General features: G+C 43.0%; 1 protein-coding gene across 1 annotated transcript in view; it reads right to left on the bottom strand.

Annotated features, from left to right (window-relative positions):
* LOC126419056 (UDP-glycosyltransferase UGT5-like) overlaps nucleotides 1-18,669 on the bottom strand; it is a 158,491-nt gene extending 139,822 nt beyond the window's left edge. The window contains exon 1 of the mRNA XM_050086131.1: nucleotides 18,513-18,669. The gene's annotated coding sequence lies outside the window, so the exon portion shown is untranslated. The remainder of the gene's footprint in view (nucleotides 1-18,512) is intronic.
* Nucleotides 18,670-25,663: the final 6,994 nt, after the last annotated feature.

Raw genomic sequence — 25,663 nt, forward strand, 5'->3', positions numbered from 1 at the left:
TTACCATACTTTCAGCTACATATTTCGATTACTTTTAAGCTGGTCTCACTCGAAATGCATGCATGTGGATCATTAGCAGATGGAAATTCTCAGGAGTTTTTAGTAGACTGCCGAATATTATCTATATAAAATCAAGTCAATCTGGTTATGTTAACAGCATGAATATATACCTATAGAAAAAATATGGAAAAAGGGACATAAATTCGGTAAAATTTAGAAAATTGACGGAAAATACGTATAAATTGAGGGAAGATACGACCAAATGAGGGAAAATTGAGGGCGAGTGAGAGAGTAGTTACATGTCTGCTTGATGCAGGAAAATGCTGACAGCAAGATAAATAAAGAAAATCTCTATGTGGTAGCACTGGGAACCAGGGAAATAGTAACTGATCTTGGACAGCGATAAGACGGTTGGAATAGACTGTTTAACGTAGATGTCCACTAAATGTAGCGTAATAAATTTATATATGTCGGGCCACAAGCTCACATATGACCCTGAAGTTATTGGCACCCACCTTATAAATTTTTATAAAGTTTCCGGACATGTGACTACTATAAACTTTATACCCTCCTTAGATAAACAGCACTGCGTTACGAGATTGGGGACTGCAATATACAGTTACAGAATGGATCGAGTGTTTAACCCTGTGCAAGACTGTTTAACAAACAGTATTTACAATGTGCTTATCTGTATTCTCTACCAATCACAACCAAGTGGTGTCAGCTAACAAGTACCCTACAGAACAATTTCTGCACAGTCTCTAACAACGTCCCACAGTATCTTTAGTGAGGAGGGACGGAAACCTCCGTCTGCACGTTTGGACATGTTGGTTGATGGGTGTGTTCACACAAACAGGAGGAAACCACATGAGAGAGACAGAGACAGGAAGCGAGTCTGGAATTTCCCAATCAACAGGATGCCGACACCTGATGCTTTGTTTGAGACTGTGAGACCAAGGTGGGCGATATCCAGTCCACGGTCGGTGGTTTTTAGTATCACGATCCGGAATTACGTCACTGGGCGGTTTTCAAACTCCGTGATAGTGGGTGGACGACAGACACATGTATGGGCGACCGAAAACAGCGGCTAATATACCGTGTATCATTCCATTCCTCGCTGCATCTGAGCAGTAAGGACAGTGGGGTACTGATGTGACAGATGTGAGCTCTGCTCAAGTGGGGGAGCCCTGGCTCTCACAGACTTATTAAATAGAGAATATGCAAATTGAATTGAACGATATAGTACTGACATTGATTTGAATTTCGTATTGTGATATCCTTCCTCTCCAGGATGAACTGGCGCTTACTCCCACTACTTTCCAAGTGGGCACAGGTGGCAGTGGGAAGTGGGGATGGCTGTAGGGCAACAAGGTAATACACAAATGAAGGCAGACTGTACCCTATGCCCTTTTTGTCCAGCAGCTCAGCACATTTTCCAGATGGGTAAGGGTAGGGGAGGGCTGGGGGATTTCCCAGGAATGAGAGATGTGACTCAGAAGTGAACTGGGTAGGAGAGACAAAAAAAGTGTCCCTTTTCCCAGATGAGTGGGGCTAGGAGGAGGGGCGGGGGACAGGGGGAGAGATGGGGGGTTTCTCAGAAGGACGAAATATCCACAGGGATCACAAATCAATTATCATAACAATAGGTATTCCCAGGGAGTCATTGAGCAATTAGCATAACAATATAATAAGGTCATAAATCAATCAGCTGTCATACATTTAATCAGTTAGAACATCAATTTGCCAGCCAGAGTGGCCGAGCGGTTCTTGGCGCTTCAGTCTGGAACCGTGCGACTGTTACAGTCGCAGGTTCGAATCCTACCTCGGACATGGATGTGTGTGATGTCCTTAGGTTAGTTAGGTTTAAGTAGTTCTAAGTTCTAGGGGAATGATGACCTCAGAAGTTAAATCCCATTGTGCTCAGAGCCATTTGAACCATTTAGCCAGAACATTAATTTGTATCAAGTGCGCTGGACCCCCTTTATTTCACTGCTTCTATATAGACACAAAAAATCTGATGGACAAGGTGAGCAGCAACATGACGGCTGATGATGCTATTGTGAATGGGAAAGTGTCTTTGGGAGACTGTAGGACGATACAAGACGACTGACACTTTCTATTTGGTGTGATGAATGGAAGCTTGCTCTAAATGTGGAAAAATATTAGTTGAAAAAAACAACAGTCATATTGTAACACACTACTAGTGGTGCACTGATTGACAGTCACATCGATTAAATATCTCGGTGTAATGTTGCAAATCGTTATGAAATGGAACTAGCACTTATGGGGATAGTCTTCTTAGAAAAATTCAACATACCGATGTTTTTTGTCTTAAAGTGATTTCTACGTTGTCTACTTTATGGTAGTGTTCCTTAGAAGTTCGTCAGAAACTCCGTTAGCGAGTTACGAAGCGATTTGTAAAAAAGTCTCACTGAAGACTATTCACAGTGGGATAAAATAGTCGACATGTAATTTCAGTGACGGTCTAACAGGCATTATGGAAATTACTGACGTGCTCAAACTGAGATCGGACCAGCCTGTTACAACTTGTGCATAAAATCGGACGATAAGGGCATCGAACAGTGGACAACAGCAGCTGCCAAAGAGGTCCACAGGACCACCATAGCCTGGTAGAAGACAGAGGAGGATAGAGGAGGGTCTCCCCTTCATCTGGGAGCTTTGCTGTATGGTCCATTGACCGATGACTGGAAATGTAACTACGAAAAACGTAACCACAACATTTTATACGTTTTTCTCCAAGCATATTTCTCAGATTGGCAGAAAACATAACTAGAGCACTGTAGATAAGATTTTGAGACGAATTTGATGCCGGCCTTCTGAACTGCATTCTCTATCAGCGATGGTGCGATTTTGCGATATCTTCAAAAGTCTAATTTCGGCCCAGGCTTTTATCTCGATTTTCGTGGGTGAAGAAAATGGCATTTGTTTCAACACTGCACCATTTTGTTAGACTGTAATAGTTTTCGATTGTCTGACATACGATGACAGAAAATATATTCAAAAGGACGTATACAAATCTATTTTGTTACACCTCCAATAGCAGGGCTTCGCGAGTTCCAGCAGATGACAAATGTTCTGGCTACTACGGATCGTGACACCTGTTGCGGCGATCACAGGGAGCGACGGTGTGGACACAGATCGATTTCTTGATGACAACAGTGTAAGAAATAAAATTATCTCATCAGGTTTAGCATTAATTTTCATTTTACTTGAAAAAATAACGAATATTTTCATCCGTTCAAAGAGGAGTACTTCCTCAAGGTCGTTCCTAGCCAAGGCGAAATGGTCGGCATTGGTTTATTGGGGGATTTCTAGGAAGGCGTATATCATGTAGGAGACGCAATATATAACACTTAAGCGAACAATTCTTGAGTACTGTTCGAGTGTTTGGGATCCTTAATAGGTCAGACTAAAGAAAGACGTCGAAGAAATTCGCAGGCATGCTGGTAGCTTTGTTAGAGGTACATTCGCTCAAAACTCGAGTATTACGGAAGTGTTCGGTGACTCAGATGGGATTTCCCCGAGGAAAATCTTTTCGTGAAACATTACTGAGAAAATTTAGAGAACAAGCTTTTGCGTCAGATTGCATAACGATCCTACTGCCACCAACATACATGTTGCGTAAGGGCCGCGAAGGTGGTACACAAGAATTCCGGGCTCTTTAAGAAGCACAGACAATCCTTTACCCCTGGTTCCATTTGCCTGTGGAATCGGAAAGGACAAAAGATATTCTGCACCATGTTCCGTGCTGTAGCGTAACTATTATGTTTGTAGATATAAATGAGCGCGCGTGCCCGTTGGGTTTCACACAGAAATATTCTTTCTCGAAAGTGTTAACGCAATAAGTCACAAAAATAATTTTCCAGTTATTGGTAACATTATTCGTTTATTTTTGCCTGTCGTGTCAAGAGATCACAGTGCGGTAGTTCGTATTACACTTATGTTACTTATCTGGGAGTCTTTCGGTGTCAGGTCCTTCATCCAACTCCAGATAAAGGTCACGTGTCCATTTTTTCTGATCACCATTTCGTCTTCGTACTCCAAAAATAAATGTTTATGAGAAAAATTCAGAAAAATACAGTCTGTACCGAGGGTAAAACACGTGAAATCGTAGACATGTACGATGTTTGTTATCACAATTTATTTTAATTAAATATATAAATATCACGAACTCACTCAATTATTGTAAGATCAACTTGAACTAGGAGAAAACCGAGTAGACCCTTAAGATATTTTGCTTACTCCTGAGTGAGAGTTTTTTTTTCCTTATTGTTATTTCAGTTCCTCAAAGGGGACAGGATGGCAACCGATAAAATCCATACAAAGATTACATACAACATGTTTGAAAGATGGTTAAACTGTATAAAAAGAAACAATAACAGAGGATTTTCTAAAAACACGGTAGTGGATAATGTTTAAGATTTTTACATGAAAACAAGTGACAACAAAACAGGTTTTCGTAAGAAGAACATAGATCAAAATATTGATGGTTTTAAAAATTTCTTTGACAATTTTATATCAAAATTAGAATATAGTCTCTGGTTTAATGTGAATGATGCCAAAGTGTAATGGTGGTGATGGTGATACGTGAAAATACTTGTCATGATGAGTGTGACTATGGGCCCCATACAACCGCAGGTAGTGGCTAAAACTCAGGAAGGTGGGTGAAGGGGAAAGGGGGAAAAAGGAAAAACGGAAGAATAGTATCAGGTGGAGCGTTGTGATCAGGATTGGAAAGAGGGATATGTTTCTGGATTTCATTGTTGGTGAGTGGGGCTTGGTTGAAAATCCGATGGGAGAGGATGGATAAGACACGAAGGTGCATGAAGCTGAAATAAGGATGTATTGGTGCAACATGTACCTTGATTGGTTACTGTTGTTGTTGTTGTTGTGGTCCTCAGTCCTGAGACTGGTTTGATGCAGCTCTCCATGATACTCTATCCTGTGCAAGCTTCTTCATCTCCCAGTAACTACTGCAACCTACATCCTTTTGTATCTGCTTAGTGTATTCATCTTTTGGTCTCCCTCTACGATTTTTACCCTCCACGCTGCCCTCCAATACTAAATTGGTGATCCCTTGATGCCTCAGAAGATGTCCTACCAACCGACCCCTTCTTCTAGTCAAGTTGTGCCACAAACGTCTCTTCTCCCCAGTCCTATTCAATACCTCCTCATTAGTTATGTGATCTACCCATCTAATCTTCAGCATTCTTCCGTAACACCACATTTCGAAAGCTTCTATTCTCTTCTTGTCCAAACTATTTATCGTCCATGTTTCGCTTCCATACATGGCCACACGCCATACAAATACTTTCAGAAATGACTTCCTGGCACTTAAATCTATATTCGATGTTAACAAATTTCTCTTCTTACGAAACGCTTTCCTTGCCATTGCCAGTCTACATTTTATATCCTCTCTACTTCGACCATCATCAGTTATTTTTCTCCCCAAATAGCAAAACTCCTTTACTACTTTTACTGTCTCATTTCCTAGTCTAATTCCCTCAGTATCACTCAACTTAATTCGACTACATTCCATTATCCTCGTTTTGCTATTGTTGATGTTCATCCTATATCCTCCTTTCAAGACACTGTCCATTCCGTTCAACTGCTCTTCCAAGTCCTTTGCTGTCTCTGACAGAACTGCAATGTCATCAGCGAACCTCAAAGTTTTTATTTCTTCTCCATGGATTTTATTTCCTACTCCGAATTTTTCTTTTGTTTCCTTTACTGCTTGCTCAATATAAAGATTGAATAACATCAGGGATAGGCTACAGCCCAGTCTCACTCTCTTCCCAACCACCGCTTCCCTTTCATGTCCTTCGGCTTTTATAACTGCCATCTGGTTTCTGTACAAATTGTAAATAGCCTTTCGGTCCCTGTATTTTAACCATGCTACCTTGAGAATTTGAAAGAGAGTATTGCAGTCAACATTGTAAAACGCTTTCTCTAAGTCTACAAATGCTAGAAACGTAGGTTTGCCTTTCCTTAATCAAGCTTCTAAGATAAATCGTAGGGTCAGTATTGCCTCAGGTGTTCCAATATTTCTACGGAATCCAAACTGATCTTCCCCGAAGTCGGCTTCTACTAGTTTTTCCATTCGTCTGTAAAGAATTCGCGTTAGTATTTTTTAGCAGTGGCTTATTAAACTGATTGTTCGGTAATTTTCACATCTGTCAGCACCTGCTTTCTTTGGGATTGGAATTATTATATTCTTCTTGAAGTGTGAGGGTATTTCGCCTGTCTCACACATCTTGCTCACCAGATGGTAGAGATTCGTCAGGACTGGCTCTCCCAAGGCCATTGGTTACTAGCGCATAGGAATTTGGACGCTGGGACTGGGTTTTGCGATTAATGTATCGAATCCGAAGGTGCTGTGGGAAGAGAAGAAGGTGTGAGAAGCGGATGAGTTGGTGCAAGATGTTGAATGAGAAAAACATAATTTCTTATATACTAGTGGAACAAGCTATTTTCGTGATCTGATAGGGTACTGAGGATGAGGAAGAGGGATTGTATCCGTTCTTTATTGATGTTTGCTCTATTTCTTGTTATTGGTGGGACTGGATCTTGCTTTATTTCTTGCCATTGGTGAAAACAGGCGAAGAGACACGGGTGGCAGTTGCGACGCAGCGCCAGTACTCTGCATGTCTGCAGCCGCTGTGGCCTCCAACACACGTGTGTGGGTTGCTTTGCGAGAGCTGTCGTCCTGTGGCGCTGTTGCTGCTGGCAGCCAGGACGCTGGAAGTCTCTACCCGTCTTCTCTGCTCCTGTTGGCGGGTGACTTGCATATTGCTATCCTCTCTCTAACTTTTCTCGTCAAGGTGAGTGGCTGTTTCGCTAGTACATGGACTTTGCGGAATACTTCCTGTTTGCCGGCCTCGTCCCTGTGTTACATCACCGCTGACTTGGTGTGTTGTCTTAGGCGAATGTGTCTTTCATGTTCAGATACCCTTCTGCTAATCGTTAGCCCCGTCTCGCATACATATGCTAGTCCACACTCGGTGCCGATTTCGTAGACTACGGCTGTATATGGCCTGTCGACTGTATCTTTCGTTGAGCCAAGCAGGATCGAAGCAATTTTCCGAAATAACAAAAAAGTAAAAGATATTATTGACTCAACGAAAGATGAAATCGACAAGCTAAAAACCGCTCGAATCTACGAAATGAGGACTATGAGCCGTGGCGCTCGTTACTGGCGCACCAGTCTCTTGGATGTCCGTTATCGATCCTTCGATGTTTCTTATCTTTGCTTGCCTTGTTGTTTTCCGCATTCGCGGGGCGAGTGCCAGTTGACGTTTTCTCGGGCCACCTACTGAGACGACGCGAGGTACGAGGTGGGAAGCAACCACGTATACGTGGAGTTGGTTGTACGCGGTCTGCCGGTTTAGCATGGAGGATATGTGTTGGCTGCCTGCCTGTCTGCTCTCCTGATTTTGCTCGCCGTGGCTTGCGACCGCCTAGCTTGGGTTGCTGCCTGGTGTATCCTCACGAGCCATACCGGAGTCCAGCAGAAGTTAAGCAGCCTTGTGTTTCTTTAAAGAAAAGGAGCACATGTATAAGACCTTTTGTAACCAATTTTGGTGGCCTCTTAAGTGTGGCCTTCGCGTTTACACTGCCTTTGGGGAGAGCTAATTCTTTTAAATTTAAATAGTTGGGGTTTCCTGTCCTTTATAATCTTTTGGGGGTTTCATTTCAATTTTCTCTTTGGGGTTCCTTCCTTGTGCTTGGTTAAATGTTTACTTGTATAGCGGGAAGTGACTCCTGGTTAAAACTCGGAGTGGGTGTTTGATGTTACTGCCGCTTCCGGCATTTGTCTTTTCCATTAAGTGTTGTCATCCCTTCGAGCTGCCTCGTGTCACTCCTCGTTAATTAATGCTGGTTTATGTATACTTAATTTTGAATTGGCCATTTGAATTAATATTTTGGAGCGCAGTATAGCACTAAGGCAACCTCATTGTATACCGCCTTGTGCCTCGGTCTTGTACCTTAATTTTCAGTGGCACGAGTTAACTCCACTACCGGTTTTACTGATGTGCTCCCTTCAAAATCTTGTCTTGTATAAGTTTGCCCCATGTGTGTCTGGGAACACAGAGGTGAGCTTTAGTGTGACTTCAGTGCTAGTCAGTTAATGGAATCTTCATTTCGGCTTGGCTTCCACTGAAGAGTTTGAGTGGAGCGTAGTGTGTTTGATTTGTTATTCATTTAATTACTCTAAGTTTGAAACTTCCTGGCAGATTAAAACTGTGTGCCCGACCGAGACTCGAACTCGGGACCTTTCCCTTTCGCGGGCAAGTGCTTGGTAGAGCACTTGCCCGCGAAAGGCAAAGGTCCCGAGTTCGAGTCTCGGTCGGGCACACAGTTTCAATCTGCCAGGAAGTTTCATATCAGCGCACACTCCGCTGCAGAGTGAAAATCTGATTCTACTCTAAGTTTGTTTATTTAATGGGGAGCAATAATGATACGTGTTACAAACCGAATACAATGGGAAGGACCAGGCCCCTTTGCTTTTTTTCTTTTGTCACTCGTTTATTACATCAGAGAAATACACATTTAAGACAAAATTTAACTACATGACATATTGCTCCCAGTAAAGGCTAACATAAGCAGTGACAAAACTTATTTGTCTTAAGGGTTTCTGCTGGCAACAAATTTTAAGGAGGCAATGTAAGGTTTATACCAATATAGCTCCAACACGTAGCTAGTGATTGAATCACGACACAGACACTTCAACAATTTTGGTAACAAATAAATAGCGTGAATTTGTACAGTAACCAACTAATCAACAGCCTTGCCATTGAATAAGTAGTAGGCCATTTGGAACGAATTGGCAACACCCCGCAACTAGGGGAGTTAATACCAACAGTCTTTAAATGTCTTGCTCCCCATTAAATAAACAAACTTACAGTAATTAAATGAATAACAAATCAAACACACTACGCTCCACTCAAACTCTTCAGTGGAAGCCAAGCCGAAATGAAGATTCCATTAACTGACTAGCACTGAAGTCACACTAAAGCTCATCTCTGTGTTCCCAGACACACATGGGGCAAACTTATACAAGACAAGATTTTGAAGGGAGCACATCAGAAAGACCGGTAGTGGAGTTAACTCGTGCCACTGAAAATTAAGGTACTAGACCGGGGCGCAAGGTGGTATACAATGAGGTTGCCTTAGTACTATACTGCGCTCCAAAATATTAATTCAAATGGCCAATTCAAAATTAAGTACACATAAATCAGCATTAATTAGCGAGGAGTGACACGAGGCAGCTCGAAGGGATGACAAAACTTAATGGAAAAGACAAATGCCGGAAGCGGCAGTAACATCAAACACCCTCTCCGAGTTTTAACCAGGAATCACTTCCCGCTATACAAGTAAACATTTAACCAAGCACAAGGAAGGAACCCCAAAGAGAAAATTGAAATAAAACCCCCAAAATATTATAAAGGACAGGGAACCCCAACTATTTAAATCTAAAAGAATTAGCTCTCCCCAAAGGCAGTGTAAACGCGAAGGCCACATTTAGGAGGCCACCAAAATTGGTTACAAAAGGTCTTATACATTTGCTCCTTTTCTTTAAAGAAACACAAGGCTGCTTAACTTCTGCTGGACGTCCGGTATGGCTCGTGTAGGATACACCAGGCAAGCAACCCAAGCTAGGCGGTCGCAAGGCACGGCGAGCAAAATCAGGAGAGCAGACAGGCAGGCAGCCAACACATATCCTTCATGTTGAACCGGCAGACCGCGTACAACCAACTCCACGTATACGTGGTCGCTTCCCACCTCGTACCTCGCGGCGCCTCAGCAGGTAGCCACTCGCCCCGCGAAAGTGGAAAACAACGAGACAAGCAAAGATAAGAAACATCGAAGGATCGATAATGGACATCCAAGAGACTGGCTCGCCAGTAACGACCGCCACGGCTCAGACTAGTATATGTAGTTGAGACGAAGCAACAGATTAGCACAAGTTTATCTGAACATGAAAGATACATCAGCCTAAGGCAACACACCGGGTTAGCGGTGGCGGAGCACCGGGACGAGAGCGGCAAACCTATAGTACTCCACGAAGCCAGCGATTGGCGGAACAACCATTTACCTTGACGAGGAAGATTAGAGAGATGATAGAAACAGCCAAGAGACCGACCAACATGAGTAGAGAAGAACGGTACAGACACCCAGCGACTTGGCTACCAGCAGTAACAGCTCCACGGGACAACAGCTCTCGCAAAGCAACCCACACAGGCGCCTGAGTCCCCACAGCGGCCGTAGGTGCACTGAGTACTGGCACACCTCAGTCGGCACCAGGCAGCGTGTGAGCAGGGCCACTTCACAACTGCCGCTCGTTCCTCATTTCACCAATGGAAAGACCCCCAACATTCACAGCAGTCATCAAAAAGGTTAACTCAATGTACACCGACGAGAGATCGAGAGTGAACTCAACTCGCAACCAGGAATGAATATGCGCAAGGCGCCCCAAATTCAAAGTGGTAATGGATCTCCCTTCTTAGTAGCCACGCAGGGTAGTCGCGTGGTATTGGGCACGTTGCCACGGTCCGCGCTGCTCCCGCCGTCGGAGGTTCGAGACCTCCCTCGGGCATGTGTGTGTGTGTGTGGTGTCCTTAGCGTAAGTTAGTTTAAGTTAGATTAACGGATGACCGCAGCAGTTCAGTCCCATATGAACTTACAATAAATTTCCAAATTCCTTCTTAGTATGAGTATTCTCAGAATCACTCGACAACACAGAAACACTTATCAAACATGGCACCTTGAGTTAGCGGAAGAAGCTTCCTGTGGAAGCGTTTCGATCATCTCCACAAGCGTCAAATGCCAGCGATACCTCCAATACAATGACCACCTAAAAGAAAATTGCAGGAACCCAACCGCCTGTCCTCACTGCAAGCAAAATCATCTTCACAAACAATGCCCAAACCTTAACTCCCCACACAACTGCAAAACCAGCGACCAGTCTCACACCACTTATTCCCAGAAATGCAAATCCAAACCCTCTTCTCAAAACCCTGAGCCGTGCGGAGTGGCCACGCGGAGTGGCCGCGCGATTAGAGGCACCATGTCACGGGTTGCGCGGCTCTTCCCGCCGGAGGTTCGAGTCCTCCCTTGGGCATAGGTGTGTGTGTTGTTCTTAACATAAGTTAGTTTAAGTAAGTAGTGTGTAAGACTAGGGACAGATGACCTCAGCAGTTTGGACCTTTAGAAATTCACACTTATTCGAACAAACACTCAAAAGCCTGAACTCACCATCCACATACGCACAATTAATACACCAAACCACACAAACAACTGTCTCCATCCTCCGTCCACCGTTGAAGACAACATCCGCTCAGTAACATTAATAATTAATACTGCAAACTATACACCCTTTTGAAAACCCCACATCCTACAACAAATAACCCTTGCCACCCGGCCGGCTGCTGTGGCCGAGCGGCTCTAGGCGCTTTAGTCCGGAACCACGCGGCTGTTTCGGTGCAGGTTCTAATCCTGCCTCGGGAATGGATGTGTGAGATGTCCTTAGGTTAGTTAGGTTTAAGTAGTTCTAAGTTCTAGGGGACTGATGACCACAGTAGTTAAGTCGCATAGTGCTCAGAGCCATTTGAACCTTGCCACCCACCCACACCATCTTCCATATGAACACCTACATGACATTCCCAAAATGAAGCTCAGTTCATTTTCTATCCATAACAACCTCTCAAACACATTATTGTTTTATTGAAAATGGATCAGCAGACATACAACATACTATGCCAAAATATTATTTCCCTCCACTCTGATGAACATCGTCTTATCCAGACCCTCCGACGACATGAAATCGATGGCCTCTTTCTCAACGAAAACCTTATCCAAACTATGCCAAAATATTATTTCCCTCCACTCTGATGAACATCGTCTTATCCAGACCCTCCGACGACATGAAATCGATGGCCTCTTTCTCAACGAAAACCTTATCCAACCACTCAATTCCTTATACATGTCTCCTTCCTTACATCTTACAAAGTACTGATAATCTCAATCCTGTTGCCCATGGTGGAGTTGCCATCGTCCTTCTCCAATCACCCATTCTACTCCCCAACTGCTCCTCAATGATCCAACTGATCCCTTCATCCGCGCCATCTCTCCCCTAAAATACATTTTCCTTGCCCCTATCTACACCCAACCTAACCATTCCATCCACTACAATTTCCTAACCCATGTAGTTTGAATCTTTATCACATACATAATCACACCCAACCTTAACTTTCACTCCGGCAGACCCGCCGCAAAACGGCGGTCGCATCAGTTTTTTCAACATCCTCAATGGCCACGATATCCATATCCCTGACCACACTTGTCCTGGCATTATGTGTCCCACGACCTCTTGAGGTCCTTCTGCAGATCTCATGCTGTGTGCCAAACCCAATCTGTCTCACTCCTCATTATCCACCCTGACATATCCAGAATTATTCCCATGCAGACTGGAATGTGTACCATGTCCAAATTCATACCGTAATTGAAAGCCAATATTCCAAACTTCTAAATCCTGACGACATCCAAAGCGAGGCTGACTTTCTACAGCACGCCGTCTCGGATGCAATTTTCGATCTTATCTTACTCCGAACTCTCCGTATCGTCAATGGCGCCGGCTAGCGTCGAGTGATCGCTTTGTTAAGGTTGCCTGTTGGGAGTTGTGAACCCACATATACCTCGTTGGATACGCCAAAGTTCTGGGTGGCCTTGGTTATTACCCAGAAATCAGCTAGTGTTTCAGGCCTAAGGCAAGATGATTGTTTCAAGAGTTCGTGAGCGTGATGGCTCCAGTCTTGCTGGTCTCCTGTATTTAATCAGAGCTCGGACATATGACAGTTCATGAGCAATACCGCATATCTTTTGTAAACTGTGTTCGTAAAAAAAAAAAAATGGTTCAAATGGCTCTGAGCACTATGGGACTCAACTGCTGAGGTCATTAGTCCCCTAGAACTTAGAACTAGTTAAACCTAACTAACCTAAGGACATCACAAACATCCACGCCCGAGGCAGGATTCGAACCTGCGACCGTAGCGGTCTTGCGGTTCCAGACTGCAGCGCCTTTAACCGCACGGCCATGTTCGTAAAAGTTGATGGTTGTTGTGCTATGTAAAAATTTGTGTTGTAGAGTTTTAATGCAGTTCATGTCACGGCAGTATTTTCCATGAATCGATAGTGAGGGATTTATTGGTTATGAGTTTTAAGCATATTGTTTTATTATAGCGCTTTTTCTAAAATTATGGTTGATTGCATTCTTTTATTTGCTGAGAAAGTTGTGGAGGTGTATGAATGTCATTGTTTAAAATTATAAATGGTCTTAAATTGTGATATCCTGTTGACTGGAGGAGAATTTTTGCTTATGACTATTGTTTCTTTCTTTCGGGGGAGTCGTTGATGTAATAACGGTCCAGTCACATTAATGTGGCCAACTGTTGGAAGCCTTTTGCATTGCGGACGTGTAGGACGGGCGTCAATGAGGTTGTGGAAGGCACCGACAGGGGCCAGCTATGCCAGGTTTCTCAGTTGAGGATCCATAGCGTGAACAGCCCAAACGAGATGGTTGCATAGATTCTCGACTACGCTTAGATCTGGAAATTTGGTAGCCAGGGAGTCCGTTACACACATCTTGGTGTTCTTCGAACCACGAATGTACACTGTGAGCTACGCGATACTCTGTATTGTCCAGTTAGTAGGTACCATCTTGCCGATGTCTTTATAAAACTGCCTGTTACGGCGACCGCCATAATTGCTTGCGTTCTGACCAATAACATAAAAGCTGCTACGCCCGTATTGGTGCATTTCCTGACGTGAGCGTGTATTATAAATGTCAGCTGTCAAATCACGTAGGGACTGTTTACCCAGTAATAAAAGTTTTTGATACTGTATTGCTACGAGTCGTAGTATTAAGAGACACTGGTTATACTCAAAAGTCGGTAGATGAATGGTGAACCCCCCCAGTGGTCATAAAATTATTAACAGTATTGTGTGTGATTCACGAAATTTTGTCACTTTTTCTAATTCCTTTCAGATATTGTCTTGTCATTGAAGTTTCAGAGAATATATACACAATTTTGTCGGTTCAGGCTAATTTGAGAGCAGTTTCTCGTGAATATTAGAGTTTTCAGTTCATAAACAAAGTGGGATCGTGACCAATTGAGAAGTAAAACAAAGAGTTTGGTTTTCCAACTAGAATTTTGAATGACTTCACAGTTCAGATTTTGATAATTATTTTTCCTGTGGGTTGAGGTCATCATAGTTTGTGATGTCCTTAGGTTAGGTAGGTTTATGTAGTTCTAAGTTCTAGGGGACTGATGACCTCAGCAGTTGAGTCCCATAGTGCTCAGAGCCATTTGAACCATTTTTTTGTAATGGTACATACTGGAAACGAATTAACATCGGTTCCACTTGCGTGTCCGTACACTTAAAAGATACATGCAGTACTATTAAAGCACTCATTCGAAATGTGAAGAACACCAGTGGCTTGGGTGTTGTGACTAAGTGATTGGAATTTTATTCGGCCAATAAACACGACACATTAAGGTGACTTCCTATATTTGTGAATGGGACAGTAAAGTATATCACGAGATCTGTAGTAGGAGAGAATGGCCTAAGAGGGAAAACCTATCAGTGAGATCGAAGCACATTGTGAATGAGCGTTTGATTAATCTAGATCACATTTTGTGCCTCCACTGCACATCAAAAGCATTAGAAAAAAACGGGAAATTTTTTCCAGTCCCTGTGCAGACAATTCCAAAATCTATCGACCGCAAAGTTGAAAGAAGGGACGTTTCTTGGACTCAATATATGTAAGTCGCTGTCTGCTGAACACTTTGAAAGTACAATGACGGAAATAGAACAGTAAGCTTGCAGAAGTTTAAAAAATGTTGTGCATTGTCTTCACAGCCAGAATAAGCGGCCTGATTAAAAGGAAACAGTATAAGACCTGCCACAGTCGTTTAAAGAGTTAGGATGCAAGGTCGCCATAAAACTACGTTCTCTAATATCATACTTAGACTATTTTCGGCACAAATTGCGTAACACATCGGAGGAACATGCTGAACGGTTCCATCAAGAACGTAAGCCTCTGGAATGTCGTTATCAAGGTCATTGAGATAAGCATAATGTGTGACTACTGCTGGTGAATGACAGTGACACATCAAACGAAGGACATCAAGGTTTCATTCTCGAAAAAGTGTAAACGGAAGTAATACTTTCACCTGGTAAGTGTCCCAAATCACCATATTTGCTTCTTCTCATTCACATGTCTCTGACGTTATTTTTTTCCACCATCTTATTGCTCCATAACGCCTCCGTCTTCCTGTTATTGCTATCCGATTTCACTGGGTACATATTTCGATGATAATGATCATGATGATGATATGATGATAACGGTGCAAAAATCTTACTTGCTGTAGAGCAACAGGGTTCTGATTCATGATCAGCGCAGTCGATTTAGTCGGAGATTCACATTTTCATACAAACCACTGGCCAAAAGTTAGAATTTGTTGAACTACTGTGTATTGCGTACTCCCCAGGTATTTTGTTTTAAATCAGGTATTTTCACAAAGATAAACCTTACATTATGAGAATATAATATTACAGATATGTGTACAATTAATGTAGGTTAATTCTTACAAAGAAGAAGATATCAACCAGTCACTATTAATACTGCTGTTTATTTAGGTAATATTATATGCTCATAATGTAAGGTTTATCTTTGTATTTTAATTTTCATTATGTTATGTTTTTCTTTAAAAACAGTCATACTGTGAAATCAAAGCAATCCGTATATTGTGATATCTCTGAGAGAGAACGTCTCTGACACTGTTGTAGTTGTAAATCTGCAATCTTTGTGATAACTTCACATGTGGCAAATTCTTTTTGTTGTGTGTGTGTGTGTGTGTGTGTGTGTGTGTGTGTGTGTATGTGTGGTGCTTTGCACAATATGGTGATGTATAAATTACATAAGTGCTGGATATATTTTGGAATATTCGAAATTACAATCCTGCAGCTTCGCAACAAAATCGCGCGGAATTTTCGATGTAAGTACCATAGCCACTTAACCTCACATATTTATTGACTCTGGGGTTCAAAAAATGGCCCTGAGCACTATGGTAGTTACCTTCTAAGGTCATCAGTCCCCTAGAACTTAAAAATGGTTCATATGGCTCTGAGCACTATGCGACTTAACTTCTGAGGTCATCAGTCGCCTAGAACTTAGAACTAATTAAACCTAACTAACATAAGGACATCACACACATCCATGCCCGAGGCAGGATTCGAACCTGCGACCGTAGCAGTCGCTCGGTTCCAGACTGTAGCGCCTAGAACCGCTCGGCCACACCGGCCGGCATTTACTCTGTATTTCATCGTTTGGAGGTCAGTTATTTTCACACAGGGCGCTTCTAACACTGTTTTCTACCGTATGGCAACAACACACAAAAAATACTTCGCCACAGTGGAAGAATAAAAATCGAAAACGGACGATAATGTAAAGTGTATCTTGGAAATCATGTGAACAACTGTCTGATGATGAACTTGCCAGTTCGAAACCGGTGACGGCGCTATTTACCTAAATAAATAGCAGTATTAATAGTGGCTGGTTGCTGTCTTCTTCTTTGTATGAATTAACCTACATTCATTAGCATCTATTTTTTTCATCATAATTGTTAACAAAAAACTTTCAAACGAGCCTTCCTAAAGACTGAACTTGCGACCTCGGTTTCAAGGGGTTCCTTGTCAGGCTGTAAAGGTGTCTCTCATTGTTCTTAAGCAGCGATGAAATGGCACTGAAAATCCGCTGACTAAGCAAGCCCTTCACTTATCTGCGTCATGAACTGGAAACGCGGGGCGAACCGACATCGTCGGAAATGTTCGAAAATATGTACCGGGCAGAGCCTCGCTCTCTCTCCCACGAATTTCTTCCGCGAGCAGGATTTAAGCAAATGGCGGACCAGATCCGGCCAGTTATGGCCGATTCTGTGGAACAATGCAACGATAGTAAATTTGTAGCAAACGGTTTTAGCAAGGCACATAGAAACCGTAACCCAGAAAGCCCTACAATTATTAAATAACCTGATTTCTATAGGACACAAGAGATTCCACCTTCCGCCTCATTTAATCAAACTCTACCACAATAGTATACTGACATCCATAGTGGGTTACGGCTCAGGAGTCTGGGCTCACAGGCTCACGAGGGTGGTGCCTGCCATGACGGTGAGGAGAGTACAAAGAAACGTGATATTAAGGTCCGTAGGAGCATATAGAACTTCTCCGGGTGGAGCACTGCTAATCATAATGGGGCTCTGCCCTTTAGATATTAAGATTAGGGAGCAGGCCGCTTGGTACTGGGCCAGAAAGGGTATTAACACGAAGGTAGAGGAAATTATGGGGGTAATAGTCAGGGAAAAGGGAGAGATAAGGGAAAGAGGGATAGATCTATGGCAGGAGATGTGGGAGCTAGATGAAACTGGTAGAAGAACCTTTCAGTTCCTACCAGACGTCAAGGAAAGACTAAAAATGAAGTATTTTGAGCCAACTAGGGGTTTGATCCACCTCCTCACCGGTCATGGCCCATATCCGACTTATCTAAGTCGGTTTGGGAAAAGGGCGACGCCTGCGTGCGACTGTGGTGCACCGGAGGGTACTCCTGACCATGTGGTTTACGAGTGCCCCCTTTTCGATGATGTAGCCGGGACACTTAGACGACAACTACCAAATACAAATACTTATGACCTTTTGAGACAAGAGGAGACTTTTCAAAGACTAAACATACTAGCCAACGAGGTATCACAAAAAGTATTAAAAGCTTTTTTGAGAGACCTACAAGCCTAGTTAAATAAAAAACACTGATTGCGACCACAGCTCCGGTCCCATACCGCCCGTTCGTGGATAGGTCGACTTCACAGTTGGAATCCGCCACGACCGGGACTAGGGGGACTGGGGTAATCCCGAATAGGACAACGCACCAACTATGACGTAGAATAGGAAGTAGATTTAGGCAATTAGAATAGGATAGTAAATTAGGAACCTGCAGCGACAAACCATCCTCGCCTGCCTTGTGCCAGGGGCACGCCCATAGGGATTAGCTCTATGGGCAACGCTTCCAAAGTAGGTTTATATAATTACACTGGCACAATTGTAACGCTGCAGGCAGTTAGTACTAACCCTTTCGTAGTAACTAGAAGTCAAGCTAACTTAGAATAAGAAGTAGTCTGCCTAGTACTAACCACATAACTGTCTGTAATTAAGTATAATGTAGAAGCTGCTATTGTATAAAGTAGGAACATAGGACCCACTAATGAATAAGGTGGTGGGTCAATCTTGTATAATTATTATTATTGTGTTATAAATAAAGAATTTAAAAAAAAACGGTTTCTTAACCTCCTCAAATGAAACAGACGGACGTATATCGCGCGTTTGTAAGGTCAGTAACATGTGCCGGCTAGCAGCAGACCGGCTGCTGGTAGGCTTACCTGCCCGGCTAGAGACGACACACGGAGTTGCCAGCAGCGTCCGCTCCGGCCGGCTTCCGCACACACACTGGCCGGCGCTGCCTCACGGATCGCGAAGGCTTCCAATCCTCTGTGACCGCGACCTCCACCAGTGCGCGAACGGTGCCAAGCGGAGGCGACCGACCTGCCTCACGGCCACGCAAACGCCCGCAGTCTCTGCTCTCCATTCACAACCGGGCGCAGGCGACGACGGAGCCCTTCCTACGGGAGGGAGTCTGCCTATACGGGAACGTTTATGTTGCAGCCGAGACAAACGCTAACAGCGCCGAGGAGCACAGCGACTATAGCGTACTGTTGAAAGGTCTCTGTTGGATTCCTTTCATGTTAATTTCTTAAATCTGTTGTCATTTACGGCATACGTTCCACTTCTAAATTTACTGTGGTGTTTCTGACTATCTGGGAGGAGACTGGACAGTGGAACGTGTTACTTTTACACATAAACAAGAACGATCTGTCGCACTACTGCACTTTAAAACACAGTTTATATGTAATTCATGTCACACAGTCTCATATGGAACCTACATCTGCTTTCTTTTATATACCGTACATGATAAGATACTGTCATCCCCCTTCCCTTCTGTGTGAAAGGACGAATGAGCCAATGTATTTCTTGTTGCATGCTTGATGGCAGCAGACAAGCCTGTCTGCTAGAGAACAGTAGCACCAACGTCGGAACAGGTATCTACGCTTTCTAAAAGCAAAGAGGTTTCTATTCTTAGTATGGTCCTGTCCGTCCCTTCTCATGTTGGTATAGGAAGCTGCCTCTCTGGTCACTTCCGTTTGTATCTGTGTCCGTAGGACAATGGATTTCTTAAGTTCAGCTTAACTGAAAATTTAATCACCTTTATTTCAGGTTTAGATCTAAAATATCTAATGTTATCTTAAATTGCAACGCAGTGTAATTCGAGTGTGAAGTTCAGAATATCTTCTGGTTGTTGGTTTGTCATTATTTTGGGAGTAAAGTGGAACCACGTGTTGACGATCCGTAACTCTAACTAAGATCATCAATCTTAAATGTGAATGTGCGTGAGATTATAACGTCTCGTCTTGACAATATTTTTCAATATAGCAACTTTTCTTTATGTTCAACCCACGTGGGGTGTACTTTGTGAGACCAATACCACGTGCTTATACAGTTGTCTGACCCATCAGGTTAATAGTAAGACGATAACAACCAGTCCGAGGGCTTTCTTTTGTAAATTGCGTTTCGATGTAATTTATTTTAATTATCAAAATTATTGTGGAGTTACACTCTTCGTGTAAACCAAGTTGACCACGTGAAGCATGTGGTGCAATCATCAAAGTAGTCCTCAGCTGTTTTTTTCGGGAAGATTTCACAGAGAGTTAGTATGAATTTAGTATACCAGTATGTGGTAATTTCATGACAGACAGGATGCGCTACGAACGTAACTTCTTTGGGTGAAAATTGAATCGGTTGGTTGTGGTTAATTTCCTCTTGCATATGTTTCAACGTTCTTCGTGTGTTATTTTATGAATGCGGTGTTCTATGCAGTCTCCCAATCTTGGCTCCATATTTGATGTGTTCTGTAAGATTACAAACTCACATTTTCACAATCCTAAATAAGGAACCAGTTTAGTTATGAATCAAGTTTAATATGCTGAAATTTTAACGGAACAATGATCAATGTTAAAATAAATGTCCAAATATAAACTGATTTATTTCTTTCTATTTAAATTCTCTTTTTATATATATATCACCGGTTGTCGTAAGATGACTATTAAAAGATTATAATTAATGTTAGTCCGGTTGGGAATTTGGTAAGCTACACTGGATACGTGGTGAAACAGTTGCTCAGTAATGCAAGGTTAACTTCCCCAGATAGCTCACAGCTTTTAACCCGCTTTTATTGTCTTGAATATCAGCACCGCTTTTAGAACAACTTAATGCATCAACATTACACTGTAACCCCTGCAATGTTTAGCAAGACGGAGCTTCAATAACGTTGAGGACATGAGTACTGGCCAGTTAAGTCATTTTGACCTCGAATGGAAGTCAGCCATAAATTTATCACGTAAAATTTACCGTTTATGTTGCACAGCGGGAAAAGAAAACGATGTGCGGTTGACAGTACATTACTCTTGAGGAGCACAGTGGATAGCTACACCGAAGGGCCAAAGAAAATGGTACATCTGCATAATATCATGTAGAGCCCTCGCGAGGACACAGAAGTGCCGTAGCCCGACGAGGCATGGGCTCGACTAATGTCTGCGGTAGCGCTGGAGGGAAATGACACCATGAATCCTGCAGGGCTGTCCATAAATTCGTAAGGGTACGACGGGGTAGGGGTCTCTTCTGAACTGCACCTTGCAAGACATACCAGGTATGCTCAATAAATTTCATCACTGGCGAATTTGGTGGCCAGAGGAAGTCTTTAAACTCAGAAGAGTGCTCCTGGAGCCACTCTGTAGCAATTCGGGACGTTTGAGGTGTTGCATTGTCCTCCTGGAATTGTCCAAGTCGGTCGGAATGCATAATGGACCTGAATGGATGAAGGTGATCAGCCGCGTGGGATTAGCCGAGCGGTCTAGGGCGCTGCAGTCATGGACTGTGCGGTTGGTCCCGGCGGAGGTTCGAGTCCTCCCTCGGGCATGGGTGTGTGTGTTTGTCCTTAGGATAATTTAGGTTAAGTAGTGTGTAAGCTTAGGGACTGATGACCTTAGCAGTTAAGTTCCATAAGATTTCACACACATTTGAACATTTTTTGGAGGTGACCAGTTATGATTCTTACGTACATGCCACCTGTCAGACTGGTATCTTGACGTATCAGGGGTCCCATACCACTCCAACTGCTCACGTCTCACACCATCGCCGGCAGGAGTGGCCGAGCGGTTCTAGGTGCTACAGTCTGCAACCGCGCGGCCGCTACGGTCGCAGGTTCGAATCCTGCTTCGGGCATGGATGTGTGTGATCTCCTGAGGTTAGTTAGGTTTAAGTAGTTCTAAGTTCTAGGGGACTGATGACCTCAGAAGTTAAGTCCCATAGTGCTCAGAGCCAGTTGAACTCACATCATTACAGAGCCTCCACCAGCTTGCACATTCCCCTGCTGACATGCAGGGTCAATGGATTCATGAGGTTATCTCCACACCCGTACACGTCTATCCGCTCGATACAGTTTGGAATGAGACTAGTCCGACCAGACAACATGTTTTAAGCCATCAACAGTCCAATGTCGGTGTTGACGGGTGCAGGCGAGGCGAAAACCTTTGTGTCGTGCAGTCATCAAGGGTACACGAGTGGGTCTTAGGTTCCGAATGCTCATTTCGATGATGTTTTCTTGAATGGTTTGCACGCTGACACTTTTTGATGGCCCAGCACTGAAATCTGAAGCAAATTAGCGGAAGAGTTGCTCTTCTGTCACCTTGAACGATTGTCTTCAGTTGTCATTCGTCCCATTCTTGCAGGATATTTTTCCTGTCGCAGCGATGTCGGAGGTTTCATGTTTTACAGGATTCCTGATATTCACGGTACACTCGTGAAATGGTCGTAGGGGAAAATCGCCACTTCATCAATACCTCGGAGATGCTGTATCCATTTGCTCGAGCGCCGACTATAACACTACTTTCAAACTCGCTTAAATTTTGATAACCTGCAATTTTAGCAGCAGTAACCGATCTAACAACTGCGCCAGGCAATTTTTGTATTATATAGGCGTTGCCAACCAGAGCGCCGTATTTTGTCTGTTTAAACATCTCTGTATTTGAATACGGAGTGGTCAGCGCGACGGAATGCCATGCATAACGGCCCGGGTTGGATTCCCGGCTGGGTCGGAGATTTTCTCCTCTCAGGAATTGGGTGTTGTGTTGACCTTATCATCATCATTTCATTCTCATCGACACGCAGGGCGCCGAAGTGGCGTCAGCTCGAAAGACTTACGCCAGGATAACGGTCTACCCGACGCGAGGCCCTACCCACACGGTATTTCCCTTTCCATCTTCAATTGAAGTACGACCGCATTTGCGCTCAGTTTAATAAGTTGAAAATAAATGGGCAGCGTCCTCACAAGCATTCACCAATTTTATACATTAAATTTTTTTTCTCAATTGCGAATAAGGACAACTATCAGCTGTAGAATGATATGACTACAATAAAAAATTATGCCGGATTTCCCGCCTAGCGCAAGCAGTCACCTTACTTTTCTTTTTCTTCTTTTTTTTTTTTTTTTTGCTTAACTCATTTTGTTAATGTTCAAATAACTTACGGGTTTGCTGCCGGGTGACGTCGTCGAACACCGCCGATATTTCGACAGGAGCACACCCTGCCATTCTCAAGGCACAAATGCAAGGAAGAAGAAATGTGCAAGGGAATTTAATACCTCGGTTCACAGAGGAGAAACAAGGAAGACACCACGCACAGAACAAGTGTCAACACAAACAAAGATAACCAACATCAGAAATATCGATAGTTACTATTGATCAACAGGTGAGGTAGCACTAATTCTGTCCCTCTGTTTTTTGATGAGAGACAGAACCGGATTCCAAGCAGCATTTAAACAAAATCCACCATCTCTGTTATTAAGGTTGCTTGATAGTCTGATTTCAACACCTTCCTTAATAACACTATCCCAATAGCTGGGCGTGCAAGCCAGAATCTCCGTGTTGTTGTATTCCATAGGATGACCGATGTCAAGGCAATGTTCTGCAATAGCGGATTTGCTCGGCTGTTGCAAGCGTGTGTGACGCTTATGTTCAATGCACCGGTCTTCCACAGTCCTGAGTGTCTGACCAATATGCCACAACTGCAAGGAATACGATAGACCCCAGCCTTACGCAAACCAAGATCATCTTTTACGGACGGGCATGCAGCTTTACTGTATGACTAAATGATGATGGCGTCCTCTTGGGTAAAATATTCCGGAGGTAAAATAGTCCCCCATCCGGATCTTCGGGCGGGGACTACTCAAGAGGACGTCGTTATCAGGAGAAAGAAAACTGGCGTTCTACGGATCGGAGCGTGGAATGTCAGATCCCTTAATCGGGCAGGTAGGTTAGAAAATTTAAAAAGGAAAATGGATAGGTTAAAGCTAGATACAGTGGGAATTAGTGAAGTTTGGTGGCAGGAGGAACAAGACTTTTGGTCAGGTGAATACAGGGTTATAAATACAAAAGCAAATAGGGGTAATGCAGGTGTAGGTTTAATAATGAATAAAAAAAATACGAATGCGGGTAAGCTACTACAAACAGCATAGTGAACGCATTATTGTGGCCAAGATAGACACAAAGCCCACGCCTACTACAGTAGTACAAGTTTATATGCCAACTAGCTCTGCAGATGACGAAGAAATTGATGAAATGTATGATGAGTTAAAAGAAATTATTCAGGTAGTGAAGGGAGACGAAAATTTAATAATCATGGGTGACTGGAATTCGTCAGTAGGAAAAGGGAGAGAAGGAAACATAGTAGGTGAATATGGATTGGGAGAAAGAAATGAAAGAGGAAGCCGTCTGGTAGAATTTTGCACAGGGCATAACTTAATCATAGCTAGCACTTGGTTCAAGAGTCATGAAAGAAGGTTGTACACATGGAAGAATCCTGGAAATACTAGAAGGTATCAGATAGATTATATAATGGTAAGACAGAGATTTAGGAACCAGGTATTAAATTGTAAGACATTTCCACGGGCAGATGTTGACTCTGACCACAATCTATTTGTTATGAGCTGCAGATTAAAACTGAAGAAACTCCAAAAAGGTGGGAATTTGAGGAGATGGGACCTGGATAAACTAAAAGAACCAGAGGTTGTACAGAGTTTCAGGAACAATTGACAAGAACGGGGGAAAGAAGTACAGTAGAAGAAGAATGGTAGCTTTCAGGGATGAAATAGTGAAGGCATCAGAGGATTAAATAGGTAAAAAGACGAGGGCTAGTAGAAACCCGTGGGGAACAGAAGAAATATTGAATTTAATTGATGAAAGGAGAAAATATAAAAATGCAGTAAATGAAGCAGGCAAAAAGGAATGCAAACGTCTCAAAAATGAGATCGACAGGAAGTGCAAAATGGCTAAGCAGGTATGGCTAGAGGACAAATGTAAGGATGTAGAGGCTTATCTCACTAGGGGTAAAATAGATACTGCTTACAGGAAAATTAAAGAGACCTTTGGAGAAAAGACAACCACTTGCATGAATATCAAGAGCTTAGATGGAAACCCAGTTCTAACCAAAGAAGGGAAAGCAGAAAGATAGAAGGAATATATAGAGGGTCTATACAAGGGCGACGTACTTGAGGACAATGTTATGGAAATGGAAGAGGATGTAGATGAAGATGAAATGGGAGATACGATACTGCGTAAAGAGTTTGACAGAGCACTGAAAGATCTGAGTCGAAACAAGGCCCCTGGAGTAGGCAACATTCCATTAGAACTACTGACAGCCTTGGGAGAGCCAGTTCTGACAAAAGTCTACCATCTGGTGAGCAAGATGTATAAGACAGGCGAAATACCATCAGACTTCAAGAAGAATATAATAATTCCAATCCCAAAGAAAGCAGGTGTTGATAGATGTAAATTAATCGAACTATCAGTTTAATAAGTCACAGCTGAAATATACTAACGCGAATTCTTTACAGACGAATGGAAAAACTGATAGAAGCCGACCTCGGGGAAGATCAGTTTGGATTCCGTAGAAATGTTAGAACACGTGAGGCAATACTGACTCTACGACTTATCTTAGAAGAAAGATTAAGGAAAGGCAAACCTACGTTTCTAGCATTTGTAGACTTAGAGAAAGCTTTTGACAATGTTGATTGGAATACTCTCTTTCAAATTCTGAAGGTGGCAGGGGTAAAATACAGAGAGCGAAGGGCTATTTACAATTTGTACAGAAAGCAGATAGCAGTTATAAGAGTGGAGGGAAATGAAAGGGAAGCAGTGGTTGGGAAGGGAGTGAGACAGGGTTGTAGCCTGTCCCCGATGTTATTCAATCTGTATATTGAGCAAGCAGTAAAGGAAACAAAAGAAAAGTTCGGAGTGGGTATTAAAATCCATGGAGAAGAAATAAAAACTTTGAGGTTCGCCGATGACATTGTAATTCTGTCAGAGACAGCAAAGGTCTTGGAAGAGCAGTTGAACGGAATGGACAGTGTCTTGAAAAGAGG

The sequence above is a fragment of the Schistocerca serialis genome, chromosome 9, assembly GCF_023864345.2.
Source record: "Schistocerca serialis cubense isolate TAMUIC-IGC-003099 chromosome 9, iqSchSeri2.2, whole genome shotgun sequence".
Taxonomy (NCBI): Eukaryota; Metazoa; Arthropoda; class Insecta; order Orthoptera; family Acrididae; genus Schistocerca; species Schistocerca serialis.